General features: G+C 50.4%; 1 protein-coding gene across 4 annotated transcripts in view; it reads right to left on the bottom strand.

Annotated features, from left to right (window-relative positions):
* The window catches only part of IP6K2 (inositol hexakisphosphate kinase 2), a 50,487-nt gene that overhangs the window by 15,076 nt on the left and 8,349 nt on the right, over window positions 1-27,062 (bottom strand). For 2 of the 4 annotated variants that reach the window (XM_042799633.1, XM_032984320.2), the window contains exon 1: window positions 7,916-7,992. The exons of 1 other annotated variant lie outside the window; for it this stretch is intronic. The gene's annotated coding sequence lies outside the window, so the exon portion shown is untranslated. Of the gene's footprint in view, window positions 1-7,915; window positions 8,002-27,062 lie in introns of those variants that run through there. One more of the 4 variants, XM_032984319.2, reaches the window with a different exon arrangement.

The raw sequence follows: 27,062 nt of genomic DNA, 5'->3' as shown, positions 1-27,062 counted from the left end.
AGAAATAAACACTGCCATAGAGATTAAGACATTTATTTATACCTGTAAGTTTAACACCACACCTGGCAGAGCCACCTTTTGTAGCAAATATCAAAGACACTTTTGAATACAAGTTTTACAGATGAAACTAAGACTTACAGAACATTAGACACAACATATTAAGGAAGCAAACTATAAACAAAAAAAAATCTGAAGTTACATAATGTTGTATTATTGTTCTTCATGAACAATTACTATCTTTATCTTTCTTAAACCAGCTCTACATTACCAAGGGAAACTCAGTTCCCCAATCCTTTTGTCTGGGAAAGCAAGGCAAGTAACCAAGGTGGTCTCCAAGAACTTCTAGCTTTTTCTCAACAGAAGCATGCACACCAGCCCCTCAGTTGCAATTTCTTAAACCTCAGTGAGGAGGTTTACGAGCTCAGTACAACTAACATTTCAAGATCTCAAAAAGCAACAGCTTCCAGCTTTTCCTACACTATTTGTAATCTGTAAATTTAAGAACTACACACACAAAGCGCTGGAGAAATGCCAGTTTTACTTCTCAAGTAAAGCTATTTTATCTCCCTAGAACTAAGATAAAGTGACGTTACAGGTTACTAAGCACATTCAGCCAGAAAAGAGCATGTAATTCTGACCCATGTAGCTTTTCCACGGATTGTGTAATTTAAGAACTAGCCTCTTTTCCAAGTAAAAATGCCATGGAAACTTAAGAAACCCGAACCACCAAAACTAAGCTACTTAAACTTCCTATTTAGAAACTGATCCATCTTAAAACAGTGTTCTGGCACCAGCACCTAAAAACACCAGTTGCTATAAAGAGACAATACTGCCCTTTGTCGTTGAGAAACCAAAATAGCATTCAGCCTTTAATCATCTGAAAATATGACAGCAAGAGCTAAATTGTGTGGATTACATACATGAAAGTGTTATTCAAGACACCAAAAGCCCCAGAAATTCCAGCATTAAGATTAAAATAAATCCAAGGCCATGCCTTTCTCATTACCATGAATTTAGGAGTCTAGGAACTGTATTTCTAGTCACTCAATAAAAGAACATGGTATCTTTGTGACTGGCCCTTGAGTTGTGACCAATTTGCCATAATTGAGAAGGTGCTCAAGAGGACAACTGTCAAGTCTTGTTCAAAGGTCACATTCACTTAACTGCACAAAGATTTTCTCTGCCTGTATAGCCTTCAGAAATCCCAATCGCTAATACTTTTTAAACCATAAGCACTGGTGGTCCACAGGACAATATTGTTGAATTTAAGTTTAGATACCCAAATCCTACAATCCAGTCTAACTCCTTGAGCAAAAATTTCCAGGAGCACAAAGCAAAGATCATCTATATATATTGCAGGAAGAATGGTGTCCAAAATGCAGTGTTACATATTTCATGCATCCCATTTAAGTGTATATTCATCTACACCATCAACATACGTCAAATGAAGTTTAGTCCTTTTTTGTAAAAAATGGTTAAAAAGTAGCCCAGAAGGAGATAGTCAGACTTGACATGCCCATCCACATTTTTAACTAACTCTTCAAGTGTAGGTCCTGAGACTTTAATTCTGATGATCATGATAGATGGAGTTTTTGCTCCAGAACAGCTCAAGTCCATGAGATGCATTTAACATATATTTTTAAATTGTATTTATGTTTCAAAACATTTCAAACTACTGAAAACACATCTCCAATTAGGTAACACAACCCAGACTTGCATCTTAAATGAAAGATTTTATATGATTCAGTGACCTCTACATGCTCTTTCCCTTAAAAGAGTTATGAAAATAAATGGGTCCTAAGACCTTGAATGTATAGCTCCTTCCAGGATGACTGAGCAATTCTAGAAGTTCAAATGCCAAAAGTACAAAAGAATAACTTCACTGTGCTTCTTGCTAAGCTCCAGCAGATTGGACTTGAGCAAGTAAGGACAGGAGTCTTAAAAGTTAGACTGTGATGTGGCACAACAAAACCAAAGGGAAAGCCGTGAATGCTTCCCCTGGCAAATGTAACTCATTTCAAGCACAGTTTCTCCCTAGTAAAAGGGACAAGAACATTTTGTACAAGCACACCTGCATACTACTTCAAAATACCTTTTTTAAAATTATTATTTACATATTTCATGTTTTATCTTTCAGTGATCTCACAGTACACCATCTGGGGCCAATTACAGGCTCACCATAATAATCACTGTCAAAGAACTAATCTGTTTTAATCTCATACAGTTTATGTATTCAAACAGCAGTAGAAAACCACTTGAAAAAATCTTATCAATCTCAGTAATCTATAGAAGGAAGCTTTTGCAGGAGCTTGGCTGTATTGCTCTCATCCCCCACAGGCTGAAATACATTTCATGATGCAAAACAGCTAGCTAGTTTTATTAACCCCAGTAATGGGACACAACTATGGTTTTATTCCCTTAAATGCATCTGTTGCTTTACAGGCAATTTTTCTAGCAACCAGTGATTCTCCAGCACAAGCAAGTGTAGTTTGCACAACTGTCTTCAAAGAGAAATCATCACCAACCAAAAAGGGAAGACTCAGTCAGGATGACTGCCAGAAACCTATTTCTCTTCAGAAACCTGCAATACAGCACCATCATCCGCACTCTGCTCATGTTCCAATTTTGTATCTCTAAAAAACAGCATGCTGTCAGGAAAGGAAAAAAGTCAAAAAGCCAAGCTTATAAAAGTCCATTTTATTTTTTTGGAGGCAAACTGCATGTGGTGATGTTAAAACATTATTTGCACTTTAAAACAGGAAACAACCATTCAGCATTTGTTTAACTGAAAGGTTTTGTTTGAACAAAACAACTGGAATACAGTCCTCCTCTCACCATGCAACACTCTGCAGCTCAATCAGCATTTACTTCATTTACCCCTCATCCTTGAGAGACTCCTTATTTCCATGAATTCTGAAATGATTCTCCAAATCATTTTGTTCTATCCCCATCTAGAACTATATCCTCAACTTCAACATTCACAGATGTCTCTTCAGAAAATTGGTTCTATTAAGTCAGATCTAATTTTTTTCCTAAGTTAGCTTGAACACATTCCCAGTGACAATGCTGGTTGTATCAGTAGGAACACACCCACACATCAATTTAACCTCCTTTCTCCAGTTAAATTGAACCAGGCTTCTAAAAGAGCTAACACCTCAGAGACATGGAGATGATGCCTATCCTGTCAGCAGTTTCACTTCTCACCTTTGTAACAAGGAACTACATTAATCTAATTGATGTCACCATAAAAGAAATAATCAATTGCCATCACATTACCCCAATATATCCAAAACACAAGGCAGATAAATTGCTGTTCTTTTGGAAAAAATACATGAAAAATGAGAAGAGCAAATGTTAAAGGAAAGCAGTCATCTTCAATGAGCATGAAATTAGGCAGCACCCACAATCCCTGATAAGGTTTCAGGCACTGTAGAAAATTTCTGCATCACAGCACTGCACAGCTATTTGAGTATGCTGAAAGCCCTCTGTGCTTCAAGAAAATAAATTCAACATTTTTGCTTTGCTCATTCTAACACAGACTGCGGCATAAACCCCTCAAACTCTTGCTTCTTTTAAGTGTGATTTTCTGATAAATAACCACCTAAACAATTGTGCCTCTGTACTTCAGCTTGTTCACTATAAATCTCAACAACCTGGGGTATCATTAACCACTTTCAACAAGTCATCCAATTTTTTTTTTTTTCCCAGTTACTTCCAACTTTTTGGATGTCAACACAGGAGGACAAAAGACAGGGACCAAGAGAGGCAGTACAGCTGAAAAGCTACTGCGTGAATTCAGTATTTGCCTGGTCTATTTGGCTGATGAGCACGTACACAGCTTCAAACCAGCCACCGCCTGTCCTGTCTCTCATCATGGCACACACAGTTTGTCCGTGTAAAGTAAGACACTCAGTGGTCAAAACCATTTTATCAGCAAGGATTTATTTTTCCAGTAAAACAATGCAAAACTGGGCACTAACTGTTTCCCACTATCTCCAGTAGACAATCTTCCATACGCACCAGCAATCCAGACACAGGGTCATCAAAGACCACAGGTTAAATATCTGATAACCAGCAGAGTGAAAGTACTTTTTGTACCTGTTACAAAGATTACCATTACCTTATTCTAACATAGTCTGTCTTTCTGAGACACAGTCAGGACTTCAAAGACTTAGTGCTACACAGGTCAAGAAGCTGCCGAATATTTCAGTGATGATTTCAAGCTCCTAAACACCCAATTACACAGAACCAACGTTAGACCCTTATTTGAACAATTTTGCTACTATTATGCCTTCCAGTACTTCACACTCTGCGGAAGGAGAAATGTCTGGCTACTTACTGCACATGATATTGTGTCATACAGCTTTTTGCAAAAGGTGGAAATAATTATTTTGAAACAAAATAGTTATTATGAAAGGCCCAAAAATAACATTCTAATGAGATATTTCTAACAGAATCTATGGAAATGCACATCTGCAGTTATACCTTAAAACTCTATAATGTAGCCTCTTAATATTTGAAAACTATCTCAATATTGTTTCAAAGATACAATAATCTCAGACAAGACAGAAAGCCAGGTAAAAGAATTAGCGAGAGGAAAAATCCTCTCCCCGCAATGGAAAATTTTCATCTCTTCAAGCAAGGCAGGGAGATGCTCAGCCAGACCTGTGTTGCCTGGCGACCAAACGCAGCTTCTTGCCAAGAGGGACGAGCTAAGCATCAGCAAATTCAACAACTGATAAATGGATGAACTGAATGAGAGGCAGCAAGTTTTTTCCACACGCCAGTGTAAAAACCTGATAGCTTTCAGATAATGGTTCTAGCTCATGCTCACTAGATACACAACAATTATTATGAATGTAAAATGCCAGCCTAATAAAGCTTCAAACTCGACTGCACTTAGCTCTTATTCCCCCATGCTTCTGGGTACAGCTAGAGCAATAGAGTGCATTCATAGAGTGCATCCATGTCAAAATTTTTAGTCATAACTCCATTTCTGCACTTTCAATCTTTTGATGCAGTATCTGAATTTTTGGATTACGTTCCTACCCATTAAACAAGTTGTGCGTTTAAGCATTGGTGCAGAAATGTTAAGTAGACAGTGAACTACATCAAAAAGGAAGAAGCTACACCTCAGCTTGGCATTAAAAACCACATCAAATCATGTTTCACTTCAAAACCCTGCCTTTGCCCCTCGCCTTTCCCATCCAAAGCACAGCTCTCCATGCAGGACAGCATCAGAAGTGTTACCGAGGAGACATTTGTTTTGCCTATTCTGGATCTGGAACTGCTCCCGACCTCGGGAAAGCACCAACTCAGCTGCAGGAGCAGTGCTCCTGACCTCTCAGAGAAACACCTCAAAGGTCTCCCGATTTCCAAACACCCTCAGAAAGTAACTGACATTTAGTATCAGTTACTCCACAATTTCCCCAGACTTTATCTAATTCAATTCATTGAAAGTACTCAGACAGTAAAGAATTAAAGATTTTTAAGAGTGACTGCTATTTAACTTATCCCTTTAGATACAACATCCTTATGGACTTTGTCGGTCTTCCACCATCAACCTGACAGCATACACTTCCCTGTCTCCACCTATTCCTAAAGCCAAAGGGCAGACATTTGTGTCCCTAGCATGGCAGCTGACAGACTGAGACATCCTTAGTGCCTCAAGGTTCACAACCTTCCCCTACTTTTAACAGAAAAAATGTCCCCTAAATATCCTCTCGCACTCCCCAGCTGACCAGAGAACAATTAAAGTACCACCACACCAGTGACCTGGCTGGAAGTCCATCCACTGATAGATAGGCAGCAAAGAGTTTTTTCCTTTAACATCTTTTCTCATCCTGTTTTTTCAAAACGTTTTGCCTGACAAATCTGAAGTCTTCCTTGCAAGCGACTGGTAGGGACAGAATTTTTGAGAGCACAAAGCCCAGCATTCACATGACTGACCACTACCTAGTTTTCCAGGCCCTTCCCAAGCTACCATACCACATGGTTATGATGGCTCTAACCTACCTTTCCTCAAGAAGAAACAGCAACATAAAGCCTACATTACTTGTACGATCAAAGTACCACAGACAACAGATTATTACTTCAGAAAGGTATAAACAGCAAAGACAAAAAAAGGCAGAAAACCAGCTTTTCAATTTAATTAATATAAATTTATGAAAAGACACCTGGCCAAGGTTAAGGTCTGAAATTTTTACAAACAAGTACATATGAATGGCTGTAACCCTTCCCTGAAACCCTTTCCATGACCCTTAACCAGGAGATACTTCTGAGCACTTAAGATTATTCTTTTTTGAAAAAAATTTCCTGAATTTTGGCCGCTAAAGCATTGGGTTCCTTCATCATTTAGTAATACAATCAAGAAAAAAAATCATAACAACAAGCTGGAAGATACTAAACAGGTCAAATGTAAACAAATTAATCAGTCCATTTTAAAATACAAGTATTTGTGTGTGGATGCATGCGTATATAAACGCAGTTTCCATTCCTTAATGTTATCGTAAATCCTGAAAATATACAAATTAATTTCAACTTAAAGGCAATGTTACATTTTACAAATAGCTTTTATCTTATATAAGCAAAGTTATGAGCAAAGATGCCAATTCTTAGACACTTAAAAGCCAAAATAACCCTGACCTTGTTATTCTCAGGTGTCAAATTTGACCTGTTCTGCTCTCACTTCACTGCTACATGTTGCGTAATGATCAATAACACACCATCTGACTGAAAAGTTAAGACAACCTCACATTAGGTTTAATGTTTCAGAACTAAATATTAAAGCAAAATTCTAATTGCAATATTTGACACAGAACTACCTCTCAGATATCCACAAGTCTAAAAAAGCATATGGGCACTGGATGCATTTCTAAAATACCTGAGTATATGGGATTCATAATGCCCTGTGTTAAAAAAAATAACAAGACAGGCTAGAAGTTGAGGGCAATTAAATTCCAGCATGTATCAGGAAAGATACCAACGTTAAACACACATACTTTTCACAGTGGAATTAAGGCCAAGAACATAACAGGGTGTAACTACCAACAGGCCGTTAGTCTATCAACAACGATAACATTTATTTTAAGTTGAATGCCGATTTCCAAAACCTCAACTGTGTTTTTGTTTAAGAGCCTAAGGGCCCAAAGCCACGTTAACAACGTATTATGAATCTGTGATGCTCAAAGCAGCTCGTAACAAGACATCGCCCAGTATTTCCGTTTTACACGGAAAATGGGTATTCGTGAGCAGCACGTCCGATTATGCAACACAACCCCAATTTTGTAATATTATCGAATGTATGAAACAGTCGTCAAACCGGCAGCACATCCACCACTCGGGCAAAACGGAAAACCAACATCTTATGATTCAGGCAGATGAGAACTGCTGAGTAACAGCAAGTGGCGACAACCAGCTCCGGGGTCACCCAGCCGCGTAAGACCGCGGAGCCTCCCGCCCCGGTAACCCCCGCCGCCGTCCCGCGGGGGAGGGCACGGCTCCGCAGCCAGCGGGGATGCTCCGCGAACCTCGCGGTCGTTGTCTTTCCCCACTCCCCGACCCCGGGCCAAACCCGCATCACCCGGGGGCGATGCCAGAGCCCCACTCCCTCTCCCCCGAGGGGGAAAGGCCGGGCAGTGCCCCCCGCCCTTCCCGCCCAACGCCCCTCCCGCTGCCGCCGCTGAGCATCCCCAGCGGGAACCCGGGCAGCCGCCCACCCTCCGCCTCCGCCAGGCCGGGCACCGACCTCCCGCGGCGGGCGGGGCTGGGGCCTGCAGAGGCAGCCCCCGGCCGCCCCCTCAGAGCCGACCGCCCCGGGGGATGCGGAGACCGGCGACAGGTTCGCCGAGAAAGCCCGCGGCGCCGAGCGGGCGAGCCGGCCGGCCCCGGGGGAGAGGCGGAACGCGCCCGTTACCTGCTGTCAGGCCGGCACCGGCGGCGGCTTCGCCTCTTTTGTTCCTCAGACGTCAAAATGGCGGCGCGGCGCCGGTTCCCCCCCCCTCCCCCCCCCCCCCGCTTACAACCCCATCACGCCCCGCCCCCCCGCCCGCCTCCCTATTGGCTCGGCCCGCAGAGGCGCGCGCTGATTGGGCGGCTGCCAGCGCCTCTGTTGCTAGGGGCGCCGGGGCGGGCGGAGGGGCACGCGCAAGTCGCCGCGCGTGGGCAGCAGCGGCCCCGCCGTGGGGGACGTGCCTCGGCTTTGTGAGAGGAACGCGAGGTGACGCCCTGCCGTGTCCCCCAGCTTCGAGCCCCTGCCCGGGCGCCCGACCTGTGCGGGGTGGGCTGGATGTCCCCTTCCTGTGCGCTTAACAGTCTTGGGGGTTGCACCTCCTTGACTTACAGGCCGCAGCAGCCATCGATAGAGCTCTCATTAACTTTGCTTAAAAACGGTTTATGGTTGTTGGTGCGCAGCATGTGCTGTTGGTTTGAACGTGACAGGGGTCTGGCCACAGGGTCACTTTGGCTGCTTGTCCCGCTGAGGGGGCAGAGGAGGAGCATCTGCCAAGTCCCTGAAGCAGAGGAGGCTCATAGGGCCACATGCCTGAGCTCACCCGTTAGTTCTGCCTTTCTGTTTCTGTACCACCAAAAATCTCATCCAGGCATAGGTAGCCAAAAATCCCAGAGGCTGCCCCTAACTCAGCTTTACCCTGAACGACTTACCAGACCCTGTGGCCCAATATTTTAAATGTCATTGCAGTTGTTGGGGTTTGCATGCAAGCCCATGAACGGCGCCTGTAACAACAGAGCCACCACTGTTGTAAGGAAAAAACATAGAATAATGAGATTATTGCAGTTTAAATTACTAAGCAACAGTCTCTCTGACAATGAACTTGGTAACGCTCTGCCATCTATTTAATCACACTAATGAGACAGAACAACTCCACTTAGATACAAATTACTCTGCATTTCATTTAAATAAAGGTCAGAGAGCTAAAAGCCACACAAGCCACCACAATTCTGCTGTACAACACACCCAGCAAAAGGCATCCTTTGTTTCCAGGAGGAACCCAGCCTTTCTGGCCATGGGCTGCCAAGGCAGGGCTGCGCACACAGAGCATCTTGCTCAAACCTCCCCTCTCTGCTCCCCGACTGCCGGCCCCTGCGTGGGCCCAGGGCCTGTCCGGCTCGGGAACGGCTCCTTGGTTTGGTGGGGCAAACATTGGTTCACCAAAGAGATCCAGAGGGCGAGAGAACTCTGTTTTCTCCTTGTTCTGAACTACAAGCATTCATGCAGTCTTGTGTAAGAAACAATTATACCCTTTGGCTCTCACTGCTTAAAATACGCCTCTCTTGTCCATCAGGCTGACAGTCAAAGCCAAGCAGGGCTGCCTGTTGAGAGTCACCTCATTTATCTAGCTGGCACCATCATAATTATCTTAATTTCAAAATCTGTTTTTGTATGTGGCTCTCACCTTGTAAAACTGGTGACTTTCCTTGAGTATTTAAAGATTTTTTTTTTTAAATCCATGCCTCTCTGGGCTGAAGCTGGTCATGAGAGAGCAGGTCTGTAACTTACTCAAGAGACTGGCAGTTATGACTGGAGATTATTGACACATGCTACTAGTTCTAATCTTTCTTTGCAAGCCCAGAGCTGGTCCAGGGCTCACATCTGGTTTGTGTTCCCCAGCCACAGGGAGAGGGGACCTGAGGTGCCACCCCATGGGATCCCTCACCAGTGGGTAGCTGCACGATCCCTCCAGAGGCTGGGAATATTCCCACATGCTCACAGCAGTATTAGGTTTCCTCAAGCCTTGCTCCTCGCTGAGCTTCTTTCCGTTCCTCTTAATTAGCGGGGGAGCAATTCCAGGCTATGCGAGTCACTCAGCCATCTCCTACCTCCCCCGTGATCAGCTTCCCTGATACAGTTCATGCCTGTAAGGAGGCATCAGCATCGAGCTCGGCTTGGCAAGCCTTTCATTCCCCATTGCCCTTGCCCACACACAAACCAGACGTGGTCACTTCTTAAACTTCCAGCCCTCATCCCATCGGCTTTAGGATGAGCCTCCAGCTAGCCGTGCTCCCAGACACGTAAGCAAGGCTGATCCTTTGGCTGCCTGGCACTCCAGGTGACCCCGCACCACTTCTTGAGAGCATTTCACCCTGAGGAATGGCGTGAGGCTGTTGAATATAAGATGCTTAGCTCTAGGACAGGAGCTTGCAATAGCAACGCTCCTCAACCCTCCTCCTTCTCGCCAAGACAAAGGAGATGCAGCGTTTAAGCCGGTGAGGATCTGCTCACGCAGGCAGTCGGAAAGGTGCCAGTTTCTCCCACTGCCAAAACCATTCGCAAAATAAACAGGCAATAAACATCCTGCTTCCACAAACACCTTCCTCTCCCTTGTGTGCACTGTGTGTGCATGTGTGTATATATATATATATATATATATATATATACATACACATTTTTAAAGAGCTGGTGAAAAGTGCCAGACTGACAGTTTAAAGGAACAAGCACTTCCCATTATTTACAGAACTGGTACAATATAAGAAACATCAGAGCAAACTTCTCCATCTTGGGCTGTGTCAAATTCATGATCTAGCAGAAATACCCTTGAACATAAAGTTCATGCATATTAATTTTTTTTTCTGTCCTGCTAAGGATCTAGGAATTGTTCCTTTTACAGGGAGCAGAGAACTGTTACGAAGTTTCCTAGTTCAATATTATTCTTGCCATGATGAGGGTTGCAAAATTTCATTTATATGAAAACTGAGACCCTGATTCAAAAAACGAAACACCCCCCCCAAAGATTCAGCCACTTATCACCAAATCAGCCCAGTTCCAACCCAATACAGTTTTCTAACTGCATAGTCCTCACCCACAATCTTAATCCCATCCTCTGTCAGCATGGTGTGATCCATGCCATTTTTACCATGTCTGTGGTAGTTCAAATTAATGCACATGGTTCTAGCTATTATTTACTTGCAAAACATTTCATCAGACAATGTATCTGATTCAGGACGCAAAAAGCCAGGCCACTGAAGGAGGACAACACTTAATTTAATGAAGTAGCAGGGAAATGTCATGCTTTAAAGATGTCTTGCACGGAAATAGATTCCATGCTCTATCCTCAATCCTCCTAGGGTCAGAAATAATAATTATGAGAATGGAGCTGGAAGAAGAAGGATAATGATGTTTTTTTTTTTTTCACACGGGGCAGCAGCAAAGCCAGCTGCTTGATCCCCAGCAGTTCAGTCACCTGGTGGGCAGGCCTGTCCCTTGCCAGGCACTTTCTATTACTCCTGAGCAATTACAAATTGATGGATGAGTCATAGACAAAAAACACAACCGGACTTTGTTTACTGAGATGGAAGTTCAGCTCTGGGATTTCTCAAGAGCTGCAGAGATGGAGAACTGACAGCTGCTGCTGGATGAGCCAGGGTGCGAGGGATCGCAGGTGAAGGATCTGTGCTTTCCTGCAAAAGGCTGTGATTAATGAAAAGGTTTTTCTCCACCCCAAGTTCCTTTTAACTGATCTGACCAGACCCAGGAACCACAAGCGAAAACATCTGGAACTTATGGTTTAAGGTTTAATTTGTTGTCTATGCTTCAGGCAAGCGGGGAGCACACATGATCCATGGTGCACTGAAAGTGGGGACGGCAGCAGTGCCCAGCCAGGCAGGATGCTTACCTGCCGGGAAAGGGCTGAATGCCACAGCCCAGCCCACCTGAGCTGCTTGGGTTTCTGCAGAAGCCCTGGACTGACTGTGTGTGCCTGCGTCCTGCTGCAGCAGGCTCTGCTGTCCCGGGAAGAGTCAGGAGAGCAATCAGAAAAGAGGACAGCAGCAAAGAGCTGCCTCTGAGTGAGCAGTGCATGCAGACCACTCCCTGGAGCACCCCAGGGAGATCTTCAGCCTCTTCCCAGAGCAAGGACTCTCACCAGACCCACACCTGGGGTTCCCAGATGAGCACCCCAGCCCCAGAAAGCCTGCCTTGCCCAATCAGCCATACTGAGCCCTGGAGATGGTGTCCCTGGACTGCTAATAGAGATTCAGCTTGGGCTCCTGATAACAAAATGGCAATTACTGCTGTGTCCCTTCATCAGTCCTGTCTGCTGAAGCTGTAACTCTCCAGCAGGACTCTCTCTTACCTAGTGAAACTGCTGCCACAGCAGAATTCGTGTGTTATTGTAGGATTAAACAGTCACTTGCCAAAAAACACATGAAAAGAACAATACATAGATAGCAAGTGCCCAAAGGTTAGGAGAGGCCAGGGTTTTTTTTCCATACAGTCTTTCTAAGTTTTCCTGCAGGGCAAGGTAGAGCCTTTCAACGCACAGGCAGATCTTCCTGTGGGACCCCACCTCCTGGTGTGTGCTGACAACACCGGTGGGACGCAGCCGTGGCCGCTCCGGCACGGTGGCATCACCCACACATGGTCTTCCAGCTCTTCTGGGAGAGTGCGCTGGGGCTCTGTCAGGCTGGTGGAGTGTGTGTTTGGAGCAGCTCACAGACCTGCTGCAGAATCTGCAGCCAGAGTGAAACCCCGGATCCACAGGTTTGGGTCAGTCCCTTGCTCCTGCCTTCCGTGTCAGTGCCGGCGTGCTCTGTGGGCAACTGTCTCAGCCACAGCTGAAGCCGGAAAGAGCCGGCAGTTTCGGTTTCCTCTTGCGCTTGTAGGCTGCAGCAGCTCCATCCCCCAGCGCCTGCCCTCCTGCAGCTTCGCCATCTGATTCTCCTTTTTCTGAGCCTCCCTCAGGCGCTCCTTGGTGAATAAATCCCCTCCACTCCTTTCCCCATTCCACAGGGCCAGGCAGTGGCACGAGGGCCATTCCAGCAGACTGTAATAATTATCTCTATTTGTGATATTATTTGTGGAATAATTATGTTTATCATGGTCGTGCTTGGGGCCAGCCTCTCATGCCTGTGACTGTGCTTTCCACTCCAGGCTTTGCCCGGAGACCCTTGGTCTTTGTTGGACCACCCAGACCTTGCCACGAAGCAGATCGTGTGCTTTCCCCAAGGCACTGCGCTCTGCCCTTTATACCGTCACAATTTCAAGGCTTCGCATTCAGAGAAACAGCCCCACCGCCCCAGCACGCAAAGAGCAGCACGACTCAGAGCTGATACTCCTCCAGGGAACATTTTGGGAACTTCCCAAACTGGGTGATACTGGGGCTTGGCTGGCATTCCATGGTCACACACCCTGCCACACCTACCTGCCTGGCACTGCCAAAATGTCACCGGTACTGCTCAGCACAACCATGCAGACTATTTAGGGCAGGGGAAAGCCAGTTCAGATATAAATATCAATCAAAATAAGTCAGCTTGTCCTTCAGATGCTTTAAACCTGCCACCCCCAGCCTTTGATTTCCATTTTCGCTTCTGCGGCCGCTTTGCACAGCCTGGTTTTGCCCAGAGATACACCACAAATCGGGCTCCCACTACATTTCTGTGGGATCAGGGTCAGTCCCAGCAGACCTTTCAGGGGGCATCTACAGGCGAGAGAAGGTCAGAAGCTTTGGCTCAAGAGCTGCAGACATCCCGCATCAAGTCCCCCCACGTGAAGAAATGGTTACAGAAAACTTTTCATCCCCATTCAACAAATTTAATGATTTCAAGATTCTGCACCAGTAAGTCAAATGGGAGAAAGAAATGCTGGCAAAAATAGCGATTGGGAGGGGACTGTCTGTATTTCACACATCACAGGGCGCCTTTTGTACAGGAAGGAAAGGGCTCGTGACGCCTCACTCACCACCATCCATCTCACCACAGATGGGCCAGGCGCTGTCTGTGATACCTGCTTCCTCACAGAAGTCAAGCGTGGCTCCGGCTTGTGACGGCACAGACTCACTCGCAGCTCTGTTCCCTGCCTGCCAAGCCTGCTGCAACTGAATAACCACAGGCTAATGCTGCAGATGCTCCATCATTAAACCCCTGCCTCAGGAACCAAAGCCTTTCCTTTTCACCCTCTGGTCTGTCCCTGGAGGCAGCCCCCTGTTGCTCTCTCATTTTATCTCCTGTGGAGGAGCTTGGATGTGCTTTTTCTCCTGTTCCTTCCCCTTGCCTGCTCTTCCTGTTAGCTTTCCTCTGAGCAGCCACCTACCAGTCTGCCCCTACTCCAGCCATCAGGCAGGAGATGATGCTGTACAAGTCAGAACATACCCCCATGTATCTTTCAGATTTGCAAATGAGTCTCTTCATCCCACCTTGAAGGGAAAAACTCTACCGGGCTCTCCTAAGCAAGGAGATCCAGCTCACCTCAGAATAAGTCCTCTTTATTCATGGAAGAGTAAAATCCTTCCCCTCAATGGAGCTGTCCCCACTGAGGACCTGACAGTGCTCATGGCAGAGCCCACAGTGCAGCAGGGCAGGATGGCAGTGGCTGCAAGCTCCAGGGCTACGAGCCCCCTCGGGTCATGGCCATGCGTGGAAGCTCAGCCTCATGTGACGGGCACCATGGAGGAACGAGCTCAGCTATTGCAGATTTCATAGTTATTTCATGGGGGGCTTCCCATGCAGATTGCTCCACTCAATAGCAGACCTGTCTTCTGCCAAAAAGTGCTGTAACATGCATGTCCATGGCTGGGACCTGCACCTTCCTGCCTCTTGCTGCCCACCACCTGGCTATAGTTTTCCCCATCAGCTCTCCATGGCTAAGGATGCAAACCAGAAGACCAACACAAGAGTTGGGAAGGATGGGAATGAGTAGTACTCTTTCCCAGATGGGATGAACATGCTCCATCAGGTGTCCAGGGCACAGGGAGCCTGCAGCAGCAAGCGCTCCTGGCCCATCGCCCCTGCCAGCACTAGTGCTCTGGGCAATGTCAAGAGGATGGGACTGAATCGTCATCGATTTGAAATGTCATTTCTTGTGAATTCAGCTCTCCCATCTATCCCTTCCCTGCGGTTTCTTCTGCTGCTTCAGGGACTCTTCCTTAGGCTATTTTTAGTGCTGGGTTACATCACTGCCAGCTTCTTCTGCTTTGAAACAGGCACCGGCTGTGAACATTCAGGCATCAGTGACCACGAGCCGCAGGGCTGTAAGGACAGGAACTTTATCACTCAGCCAGTAGACATCCAAGTTGTACTCATGAGCTTCCGGATGGAGCCTTGTTTGGGAGAGCAAAAAAGAAGCATCTTGATTGTGCTGGTGCCCGACCGGGAGGAGGAGGGCCTGGCCACAAGAGCCTTGGTTTCCCCCAGGACCAGGGGATGCTTTCCAACAGCACTGCCATTGCTTTGCTGTGCAATACCAAGCAAGATAATTAATCCTCTGTGCTTCTCTTTGCAAAGAGAGAGTTTATGCTGACCTACTTTGTACAGAGAAATTTGCAAAGGGCTTCAATGTCCATGATGAGCAAGTGGCAGCGAAAGCACTAATTATGCTGGCTGCTTCCAGCACTCAGACCACTGTGGAGCCACAACAGCAGCAAGCAAAAGCAGAACATCATGGCTCTGGAGCAAGTAACAGAGAGAGCTTCTTCTGCAAGGAGGTCATAATTTCCAGCCTGGCAACTGGCTCTTGCTTTTGGGCAAGAGCAACTCACGTGCTGACCAGCCACGTGGAAGGGTGGCTCAGGCCCTGAGATGGCACAAGCAGCCACATGGCAGAGAGGAAAGTTTGCCTTGCACCTCTGCAAAGATGCTGTGCATCAGGCATGGGGGTCCCTGGGTGGAGAGCTGCGGGCAGCTAGCCCAGGGCAAGCAGTGCAACCCTGGGGCAGCGAGGAGAGGCAGGGGATCTCTGCAGCGAGCCCTCGGCATGCCTGCAAGGCTGCAACTGCTTTATGTGCCTCCCCAGGCACATCGACACTGTCACTGCGTGTACCAGCACCTCTGGGGCCCTGCGGGGACTGCCTGAGCCACAATGAGTTTTAACCTCTCTCCTCCCCACCTCTCCATCTCTGAGCCACCCTGGGAGCTGCGGCTACAGAAACCCGTGCAGGAGCCATTAGCAAAAATGACAAAGCAGGGGGATCCAAGCTGGCTGAGCACCCTTCCCCAAGTGGCATACTGGTCCCCACAGCCACCCTCTTCCCTCCCTTTGCATCCCAAACTGGCTAAAATCCCTCTCCCAGAAGACTCTGCCCAGAACAAGGGCTGGAGCTCTTAAGGAGGAAATTCTGAGTAAAATTCCTTCCTCCCGAGTCATTTGCAGAAGGGAACAGCATGTGCTCCCAGCACAGAGATGACGTCTTGCTGGCCTCCTGCCACTTCTCCGCTGCCTGTCACCGCAGGGCCAAGGCTCTCCCAGCGAGGCAGTGGGATGGTTTTTGGCTGATGGAGGAGAACTGGGGGTGTGTGTATTCGTGGTCCTCTGCCTGGGGAAGGGCTGGCAGGGGGTGCACTGCCAGTGGCAGGGGGCAAATGCCTCACCAGAAAAGCCCTGCATCCCCCGGAGGGAAGAGGATGCAAAAGGTCACCAGAGAGCTGCAAAGATCCCCTCCATCTCCCAAGGGAAAAGGAGTAACAGAGTTATGCTGCAGGTTATATGTGAGCTCAATATAAAGCAGTTATTAATGAGGGCTCAATAACCAAACTCAGGATTAAGTAGCAGGACCAAAGCCTTATCTGGTGTTAATGGCCACAGCTGCGTGAAGGCTGCGAGCCCCATACTAATTCATCCTGAATTCCTCAGCAGGAATAATGAAACAGTTAAAGCAGCCCAAGGAAGCTGTTCATTTTGTATTTGCATCGAGCTGCTTTAAAAACAAACGCAGCGGAAGGCCAGGCCCGCCAGCAGCTGTCACTGACCTCAAAATCAAAGATGTTGTGGGCTGATCCAAAGTAGGGCAGGCTCGCAAGCAGAGTGGGTGCAGCAGCCGCGCTGGAGGCAGGAGGAACGTGAGCTGAGTCTGGCACAGAGCAAAGGCTGCTGCCCCCCTTCCTAGGCCAATCTGTCAGCGGGACCACAGAGCTGGAGAAGTTATCTGAAAAAGTATTCCTGGCTGTTTGCTCTCACCTCGGAGCTGAGGCAAATGCTGCCCTGATCTGGGCAATCTGCGTAGGGATTATTAAACCAAACTGTATCTGGGCCAAGGTTAATGCAAGAGCCTGCAAAATCCTCCTGGCCGCAGCGTTTTGGTTCCCTCATCACCAGCGGCCTGGCACCGTGCCGGCGGGGAGGCCTGAGGCCGACGACGCGCACGTGTGCCGTGGGGAGCCGACCGGCGCTTGCACTGGTTTCCCATCCTCTCAAAGGCGGCAAGAGCCTCACTTCATGCTCGCTTGTGAAGCCTGCGGAGCACCTCTGCTGACAGCTGGCAGGGGATTACTGTCATCTGTCACCACCGTCACCCTGCGGGGACACTCTCTGGGCTGCTCAGCGAGGGCTGCAGCCCCCCCTCTGAGCGGCTCCCGCCCTGCTTGCCCCATCCAGGGCTTTTGGGGCAGAGCTCGCACCACCCTGCTGCAGCCGGTGCCACAAGGGAGAGCCGCCGCCAGTCCACATCGCAGGAGGAGCCGGGCTGTGCCCGTGTGATGTGCAGGTACCCACCCAGGAGTTTTCATCACCCGCCTGCAGAATCCCAAATCCTGCGTCTCTACTTGGGCAGCTTCAGGGCAGCCTCTCCCGGGGAAGATGGGAAATGTGCTCAGGCTCTTTTCCCCCTTTAGGTGAACAAAAAAGTTCTTCAAAGTGTGGTCTTGGGGTTCTTTCATTTTCCTGCCTTTCTTATCACTGAGGGCTTTGGAAATGGAGAAGTGGGGGCATCACAACATGAGCTCCCACATCCCTGCTCTGATGGGCCCCTTATCACTGGAGCAGTTTCCAGCATCTCAGCCCTGAAGTTAAAACCTTTAAGTCTCTGGCCATCAATGCAAAGAAAATCTAGAAACCATGGCACAGCATTAATCAGGCCAGTAAGTTTTTCTGCTTCCACCAGCTTGAAATTGCCCAGATCATGCTGCCTAAATCCGCTGGGAAACCCATCCTCTCCGGTCCCAGCCGCTTCCCTGGGGCTCTCACCAGGGTGCTTCCCTTCCAGTGACAGCTCCTTAATAAATACTGGTTGTTCCCATCACATTTCCCTCATGCTGGTGGGTGACGCCAGCCCTGCTGGCAAGTGATCAATTCCCTATTCACCGAGTCACACAAGTTCATGAAAAATCACCTCAGATCTGTGGAGACAGGCTCCTCAAAGTGTCAGAGGAGGTTGAGGGGCAGAGCTGCAGTAGTGGCCCATGGTCTGGAGATGCAGCCCCATGCAAGAGACTTGGCACCAGCCATCTGTCCCCATCCTGCATAGCAGGGCCAGGAGGAACCCCTGCAAATGAGGGAAGCAGAGCCCATACCCCATCTTTTGTCTCTTCAACATCCACCCTTCAATAAGGCACAATTATCTGTTTACTCAAGAGCAAGAGTAATTAACCACCCAGATGGTAACTGAGGAATGCAAGAGTCACAATAGTCCTTATTATGGAGCAGATCCACTAAATGGAGATCATTGTTCTTCCTGGCCTTGTAAACCTGGCAGCGCACCCCAGCACCTTCACCCGCTGCGGACTGACACCAAAAACATGCAGGGAACTGGTATCCCTCAAGGGCAGCACTGGGAAGCGTGGCCAGCTGGGTCCACACTCTCTGTGGCAGGACCAGTGTGGAGCAAAGATGCCAGCTTGCAAACATTTCTGTGCAACATAGGAATTGGTGCAAAAGGTTTCCCAGCCTGGCAGATCACAGCTCTAATTGGAATGCTGTAAATATTTGACTTGCATTTGCAATTTAACCTCCCCTGACTTCAGCGGAGAGTAATTTCCAAGTAAATGGCTGACTTCACTGTGCCTCGGGGGATGCGGGCTGCATCCCCAGCCCCCAAACCCCGCAGAGACTGCTACCCCTGCAAACATCCCCAGCACCGCAGGGCTCACGGTCAGGGTTAGCTCAATCCCTGCCAGGATTTTCAATGTCCATAACTTCCCGGGGTGGATTTTGATGGAGGAGGAGGAGGCTGAAGGTCCGAAATCAGCCCTGCTGACTCTGACTGCCACCCCAGTAGGGCTGCAGGCTCTTCCAGCACCTTCATCTTGCTCGCAGCCACGCTGGGGATATTTCTGTCATGGGTCCAGTTGTGGGACGCCGGTTGTGTCATTGAGCTGCATTTCAGGCAGGACCCTTTTGGCGGACACAGAAGCCACCTGTGTTTACCCACTCCCGTCTCGTGCTGGCATGCACACGATTACAGCTTTCGGTTTCGGCCTCCCATCTATTTATATCGAACCCCTTTGAGTGATGTGCCACCGCCTCCCGGGAGCATTGCTGTGCTGGGCCAGCCTGGCCGGCACCTCCTCGTCAGAGATGGCTGCAGGGTGACTCAACCTACACCAGGAATAAAGCTCCTATGATGGTCTCCCTGCCATTTCTGGCACATGTACAGGGCTCTGAAGCTGCGCTCAGGAAGTATGTTGGATCCTGCTGAGATGTGACCGAAGCACAGGATGTCGAGTGGCTGCATCATCCCCGTCCCCCAGGGACAGGGACACGCCACACTGTCCAGACGCTCACAGCTACTGCCAAGCAAGGTCACAGCCTGGACGGTTCTGCTCCGCAGCCCCAGGACAGCGGGAACCAGTAGCAGGACCCTGGCACATGCCAGCAGGATTTTGGGGTCAGCACTTGGAGGACAGAAGAGATGCAGGTGAGCAGCAGAAAGGGATGCTGTGATGAGATTCAGTCAGAGGTATTCACACAGCTATTGCCATCAAAAATAAAAGAAGGAGGTAGCCCCAGACAAGCCCACCCTCTCACTTCCATTCCCACAGCCATAACGAAGCATCGCACATCCCCACTGAGAGGCTATCTGCTCACGTCATGCCTGGGCGAGAAATGGTAATTACTGGGCACATGTAATCAGGAGCAAACCCTATTTATAGCCCCATATAATAAGCTACTTCTGAGAGAAGATGAAAGGGAAGAAGATGAGTCAATAGAATAAACAGGGCTGAACTTTCCCGCTAGCAGAGCAGTTTGTTTGTGTAAAGAGAGACATTACCGGGAGAGCTCTCCCCAGCAGCATCACTTCCAGTGGATAAGGGCTGACAGCCATGTCCTACCCAGGACACATCCAGCTCCCGTGGGGAGGGAGGCTGGGGCTGGCAGCCAGGCAGGGGCTGGGCAGACCCAGCTACTGATTTACAGAATTTTAGCTTCATCCCGCTCATCAGCTCCAGGCTTTCTCCTTCCTGGTGGTGGGGAGAGGCTGGGGGCTTCAGCGCCCCCTTGCTGACACTGCCCCAGCTGCCCTGTGTGCTCCGTGCCACTAGCAACGGCTCTGTGGGCATTCTCCATGTCCCCACCCAGCCAACAACGGCTCACACCAGGAGAGGGGATGTCTCTGCCCCAAACACAGCCTAACCAAGCTTAGATCCAAAGAAAAGCAACCCAGAGCTTGGCCTGTGAACCAGCCCATGTGCTCTGGTGCAGGGAGGGTTAACCATTGGAGAAGGTCCCCACGGTCACAGCCCCTGGACCACCAGGTCCCCTCCCCAGCTCAGGGAGCCGGCAGCCCCTGCCCAGCCCGGGGGCTCATGCAGCCAGTGGCTCACAAGGGGCTATTTTTAGCCTCCTCGCTCAGCCTTTCATTTTAAAGCCACCCACGGGAAACATTTCCATTTTTTCATGAAAACAACTCTGCTGCAAAAATAAATTATAAGGACATCAAAGTGCTAAAATAAAGGGAGAAAAGAAAGGCCTCTTTACACCGGGGAGCAGGGAGAGCAAAGGGGTGGCCCTGCTTCCTCCCAGTGGGTCAGATGCAAAGCAACCTCCTAAAGCTCTGTCAGAACAAAATAACAATGCAGCAAATTAAGGCAAGAGAGGAGAGCTGCAGCAGCAAGCAGACGCATTGGCCGTGACGCAGTGAGCCCTCACAGGGCAGCTGGCTCTGCTCCATCTGGGGCTGGAGCCCCAGCCACCTATGCCAGGATTTCACTGGGTTGTATCCCAGGGAAAGCCTGGCTTCATGTCACCCCTGCTCCAAGTACAGGCTCTGGGTCCGCATCAGCTAATGAGGATGTGGGACCCCTTCCCAAGGTCCTCAGAGCACCCAGGCACCAGCTCTTGGCTCCCTGCACCTTTCCAGGTCATGAGGAATCTGCTGTCATTAATCTGATCCATCCCAGTACCTTTGGAAACCCATGGCATTGGGAGCACAATGTTTCTGGGCTGTGAAAATAGCTGTGGCTGTGCTGGAAATGGGGATGGGCTGCTGTCAGTGCTGCCATCCCACTACCGTGCCAGCTGGCAGCAGACGTTCCCTCCCTCTCCCAGGAAAACTGGGAACACCCCAAGCATGGGGTGATGCTAAGGTCACCCCGACCTCCATGCGGCCCCCCACACCTTGAATCCAGAATGTTGGAGGATGTCCTAGAGACCCTCTGTGCTCCTTCCCCATCTCCGAGCCCCTAAGGAGAAGCTTCTGCACCACAACCAACCATACCGACGCGTGCCCGTGCCGGGCAGCCGAGATGCCCTGGCTGCCCTCATTGTGGCTGCGGGGAGCACAGCCTTTAAATGAGGACAGACAGGGCAGGGGATGAGCTAAGAGCCTGACCTCCATTTGACATCATGGCAGGTGAAACTCAAACCTTGATCAACGGTGTCTATTACCTGATTAATAGATTATCACATGCCTGAAGAAATGAACCTTTCTCAGCCCAACAGCAAGGGCTCTTGGAGGGGGGAGGAGGCAACTGTCCATGCCCCCACACTAGTATTCACTTGTGCATGCAGCCCAGCGAGGCAGATGCAAGTTCTGGGTTTGACTGTGCTGGTTTCAGCGATTCAGAGCCTTCATCCCTCTGCAGAAACTGCACAGGGAGAAATCCAGAGAGAAGCAAGGCACAGGGCAGCCCTTCTCTCCCACCTGAGTTCCCACAGCAGCCACCACTGCCCATGCAGCACCCGGGGCTCAGCAGTGGGGGACAGGCAAAACTGGGCATCATCTGCCAGTGTGCTGGGGAGAAGCCACAGAGAAGACACCCTCCAGGGCTGGTGACGTGTGGAGCAAAACCTGAAGCCTCTTCCCTCTGGCCAGGCACACTCGCGACTCCTCCCAGCGTGCTGTCCTTCGCGCTGGGAGCTGAGCAGGCTGCAGGGACCATTTAATTGTGGTTTACAAGTCTTCCCCCTGTGCTGATGCCATGGGGAGGCAGTGGTGTCCCGCACGGGGGGTGGGGGTGGGGATGTGACCCTGACAGATGTGCCATCACCTCCCCGCTGCACAGCTCAGCAGGGACCAGGCTGTGCTCGCTTCCCCCAGGGAATGATTCGAGTCAAACACATGATGATTTTCCAGGAAAAGACCCTGCACTGATCCCCCCCTGCCCTGCAGCCATCTGATGCCAGAGCCAGCCGATGGCTTCCCCAAGAGGGGATCCCCGGGGTGCTCTGTCCCGGGCAGGGCTGAGTGGCACCACTCTGGCAGCAGCTCTGGGTTACACCAGCTCCCACTTCGGTGGCAGCCTCAGAGCATCCTGTGGGATGCATCTCTGTCCCTTGGGCCTGCCAGGCAGCCCTGGTCCTGGGTGTGCTCCCTCACACCCCGCACCGTGGAGGGTTTCCTCTTGGGGTCTACAGGAGCGATCACTGGCCCGACTCCTGCCATCAGCTCTTTGGCAGCCATGGAGCTGTGTCAGCCCAGCCTGTACAAGCCCAGGCAAGGCCAGCTGCAGTAACCACCCTGGACAAGGGCTGCAGCGTATCCTCCCCAGGATGCCCACAGCTTTGCCATTCCCTGGGGGGGTCGGTGCTGTCCCCCTCTCTGCCAGGTGACACCCGCATGTGACAGGGCTTGCCAAAGACGTGCCCTGGGACAGGTAGCCACGCTGCTCAGGCTGCCTGGCACAGAGAGGGGCTGCACCACAATCTGGTGTCCTCCCCATCCCCGGGGGTCTTGGGTGCTGTGCACCCGCTCATGCATTGCAAAACTGCTCCCTAAGGCTGAGCAGCTGGCACGGCGGGCAGGTCCCCACGCAGGTGCTGTGTCACTGCCAGAGGAGGGATGGGGATTTAGTGCTGGTGATTTAGATAGGGCTTGTCAGTGGAACGGGTCTGGGGACAGTCCCGGTGACATCAGGTAGGAAACATGCCCCACAGGTAAATATTGTCAGTGTTCCTGACCCAGGGGCAGTTACTGGCCAGAGGCAAACGGGGACATGAGAACAATCTGGTGGAGCACCCTGCTCAGATCGGGAGCTGCTCCCAGGGCTGGGACCCAACCGGGGGCTGGCACCAAAGTGCTGATGGGGTCCCCAGGGGTGGCTGCAGGCTCATCCGGCTCAGCCCCGCTGCTGGCAGGGCAGGGAGGAGAGGGCATCTGGTGCTTGCTGCAGGGCAGAGTCTTACTTGGAGGCCAGAGATGCATTTTGTGGGCTCAGCAGCCCCCTGGCCACCCTGCCAGCCCACCAGCCCCCTCTGCCATGTCCCCTACCCCTTCCCTGGTACCAGCCTCCAGCTGCAGTATTTCCCTGCTCATTCATGCCACAATCCAGCTTTCAAGAGCCTTTCCAAGAGCATAGCCACCATCCTCCTTTTTTTTTTTTTTTTTTTTTTTTTTTTTTATATATAGTGTTGCCAATTTACCTGGATGGGAAGGGAATGATGAATTACCCTGGCTCCCTCCCACCCAGCATCAAGGCTGGCACCCCAAAACTCTTTGCTTCTGCTAGCAATTAATTGTACTTGGTGGAAAGTCTCTCCTCAGCGCAAATTTTAAATTAAAGAAATATCCTTAGGTGGAAAACCCCATGTGTCATATTGTTAACAATGACATCACCCTACATTCGCCCCAGGTGAGAAAGTTGGGGTGGCACGGGCAGCCGTTGGAGCGGCATGTGTGTGTGGTTCAGCCTCGCAAAATGTCTTGGTCCATGGTGAGATGGGTGAGGCAGGTGAGGTGATGCTGCAGCTGGGCCAGCATGCCGGCACGGCTCTCCTGGAGCCCTCCCCTTCGGGATCATGACAAAGAGAAACTGCCTTTGGTTTAGTCTCCTTGCACTAAACACGCTTGCTCTCCAGTTATTTTAAGAAGCTGGCACAGACAGATGCACATGGGCTTTCTTTGGAGTACCAACCTGCGCCAGCCACCCCTGTCATTAGCAAAGGTGCAAATTTCAGGGGTGTGGGTGGCTTTGCTGCTGATTTTGCACATGCACTTGTTTTCCTTGGTATTTGCTCCTGCAGCTCCAGCTGGGCTCTTACCCAGGATCCCAGCTCAGCCAGCTACCCCTGCAGCTCTGACTCCCCTGGCGCCACATTCCCCTTTGCTCCAGTTTTGGGTAATTTCAGGCTTTGGTGGCTAAAAATATTGACAAGCAGTTAATCCCTTTCTGTGAGATGGGACTTTCCCCGCTCCACAGAGGTGGGGAGGTGAAGCCAAGCCATGCTGAGTTACAAAACCCCAAGCCAGTGAGAAGGTGGCCAGCAAGGCAGCACGTTTCTGCTTGAAAACACAGGCCTGAGGTTCTCACCTTCCTGGGGACACTCGTCCTCCATAGCTCAAAACCCTCCCACCAGCTGAACCCCGTCCCTGCACAGCCAAGGCTCAGCTGCACCATTAATTCAGAAAACTTAGGAGGAAAACAATTTCTAGTGCTTCTGACATGATGTTTCTGAGTCCCCTAGCGCTTGGTACCCTGGTGCCCCACCATGGCAGGTTACTTAGCCCTGCTGACAGCCAGCACCGTGGGCAGGACCGTGCCCACTTCCCGGGAAGGTGCAGAGGAGAGGTCGGGTGTTGTTATTAAGTGCCTGACACCATGGAAAAATTTTAAATTGCTTTTGGCCACAGGAAAGCTGCAGTGGGGCTGGAGCTGAGCGAGGCTGAGCCCAGCACCCTCCCTAACGGAGACTGTTCCTGCAGCTGCACAGCTGCTGGCAGGTCCCCTGTCCCCATCCTGCCCCAGCAGACACAATGGGGGTCCCATTCCCTCTGACACACTGAGGAGGGATTCCTCCAATGTTTTGCAGCACTGGGGAGTCCCTCTGCTCCTGGTGGGGTTGACACTGGGGGTGTTTTCCAGGTCCCTCCCTGGAGCATACGGAAACCCGCCAGAACAGGTTGTCCTTGCAGCCCAGGACAGTCCGTGCCGTTCCCACGGCAGGTACAAATGTCACACACCCCCTCACACTCCTCCCTGCCGCCCAAACACACGCATCACCACACTCATAAAAGCAGCTGGTTTTCTTCTTATCCTGCTCCCTACAGTCACACCTCCGCACGTGGCGGGTGCTGGTGACGCACCGGAGGCCTTTCGGTAGCACCAGTCAGAGGTGGGGATTTCTGCCACCTCGCCCAGCAGCACGGGGAGCCAGACCCACCTCTGCTTCAGCTCGGCCGCCTGCTCTGCATCACGCAGCAGCATTTCCCGGCTCAGGGCTCGCCCTGGCTGCCCAGGGTGCGCAGAGGAGCTGCAGCAGAAACGCATCCAAGGGGACGTCCTGCAGCAGCAGCACCTGGACCCCTCCCCACGGCATGTCCTCTGCCAGGCCAGAGGTGCCACCACCCCACACCCTCCTGCAGCCTTTGCAAGGAGGTCCCCAGGGTGCGCCGACCCCCAGGCCCCCACTACCCAGGGCGGTGACCTGTGTTTCCAGTGCCAGCATCCATGCTGGGGACACCAACAGCCATTTAGGGTCTCATGAGAGACAGGATGATGGGAGGTGACACTTCACCTCCTTCAATCCTGACCATGCACATAAACCTGGGGTTTTTTGTGTCTCATGCAACAGCCCAAGGGTCCCCAGCCTAAGTCCCAAGCAAAGTGGGCAGACTTACACATACACACACATATATACACATACACACACATATATATATATATATATACACACACATAAAACCCTTGTATACAAACACAAGCAGACCCCACCCATGCAGGCACCCCAGCCCTGCCCACCCGGGGATGCAGGCTGGCCTTGGCTCCTGGCACAGGGCTCAGCACGGAGTGACATTGTCATTTATTGTGCGATGCTGGAGCGCAGCGGTTGTGCCTCCCTCCTGCTGCCCTGGACTTCACCCCACCTTCCCTGCCCTCCCCCAGCTCAAGCTGACAGGCGTCCCGCAGCTCTATTTTAGCACAAGAGACCAGTTGTTTCCCTGTCAGAGATTCATGTTTTTATTTAACTCCCTTTAAGCTTCCCAAATTAGCATGGACAGGCTGCTGCTCTGTTTGCCTTGGAAGAAGATGCATTGCCACAAATTATTTTTGATTCAAGTAAACAAAGCCTCTACCTCTCTTCTTTTTTTCTTTTTTTTTTTTTTTTTTTTCTCCCCACTCCTCTTTGATGTTGGTGGCTAATTTCAGTGCTCAGAGAAGCAAATTCAAGGGTGCTGGCCAGGGCCCAGCACCAGGCACCGGGGATGCCGTGGGCTCCCTGCCCTGCCTGCCACTGCTGCAAAGCCAGAGCAACCCCAGCCCTGCTGCAAAGGGCTGCTTGTGCCCCCGAGCCCCCAAACAGTCCCAAGCTAGGGGCTCACCCCAGCAGCAGCACCTAGAGTGCTGGTTTCCAAACCCGGTATCGGGCAGCACATTGGCCGGTGTGGTGCCAGGCTGCTCTGTCCTTCCTGCCACCCGTGCCTGCTGACGCCAGGACAAGGGCCAGGCTCCCCATTGGCATGCTGCAGATCTCTGCATCATTTTCCCCACCCAGTGAGTCACTGTGGGGGTTTCCCAGTTTGGAGCATCTGAGGAGAGCCACAGGTGGGTGGGCATATGGCTGCCACTGCCGCTGGGCATCCTGCAGCCAAGCCAGGGGAAACCACACTTTGGGACCAGTGTGAAATGTGTCAGCTTGACATTGCTCCCCAGTGACAGGGGTGAATATGGGTGGTCATGCTATGAGGGGACAGCAGCCCATTCCCAGCATGAATGTGCTGTTGCAAAAGCAGGGATTTGTCCTAGTTCAGCTGTTCCCAGTGACCAAGCCAAGGGATTAACTGGTGCAGTAATCCTTCCTTAACCTGCGGGAAGCAGCGTGGGTTCCCACTCCCACTTCCCAGCCAGTTGCTCATCCCTCTTCACTGATCCACCCAGTGCCACTGCTCTCCCCTCTGAAGAATATTTTCTTTCGCTGCCTCCATCCCAAGGCTTCCTCTGTGTGTGCAGCCGGGAGGAGGCACACC

The sequence above is a fragment of the Tyto alba genome, unplaced genomic scaffold, assembly GCF_018691265.1.
Source record: "Tyto alba isolate M040663 unplaced genomic scaffold, T.alba_DEE_v4.0 Super-Scaffold_3, whole genome shotgun sequence".
NCBI classification, from domain to species: domain Eukaryota; kingdom Metazoa; phylum Chordata; class Aves; order Strigiformes; family Tytonidae; genus Tyto; species Tyto alba.
Note: the sequence above shows the minus strand (reverse complement) of the source record. Positions and strands in the feature narration are given on the sequence as shown.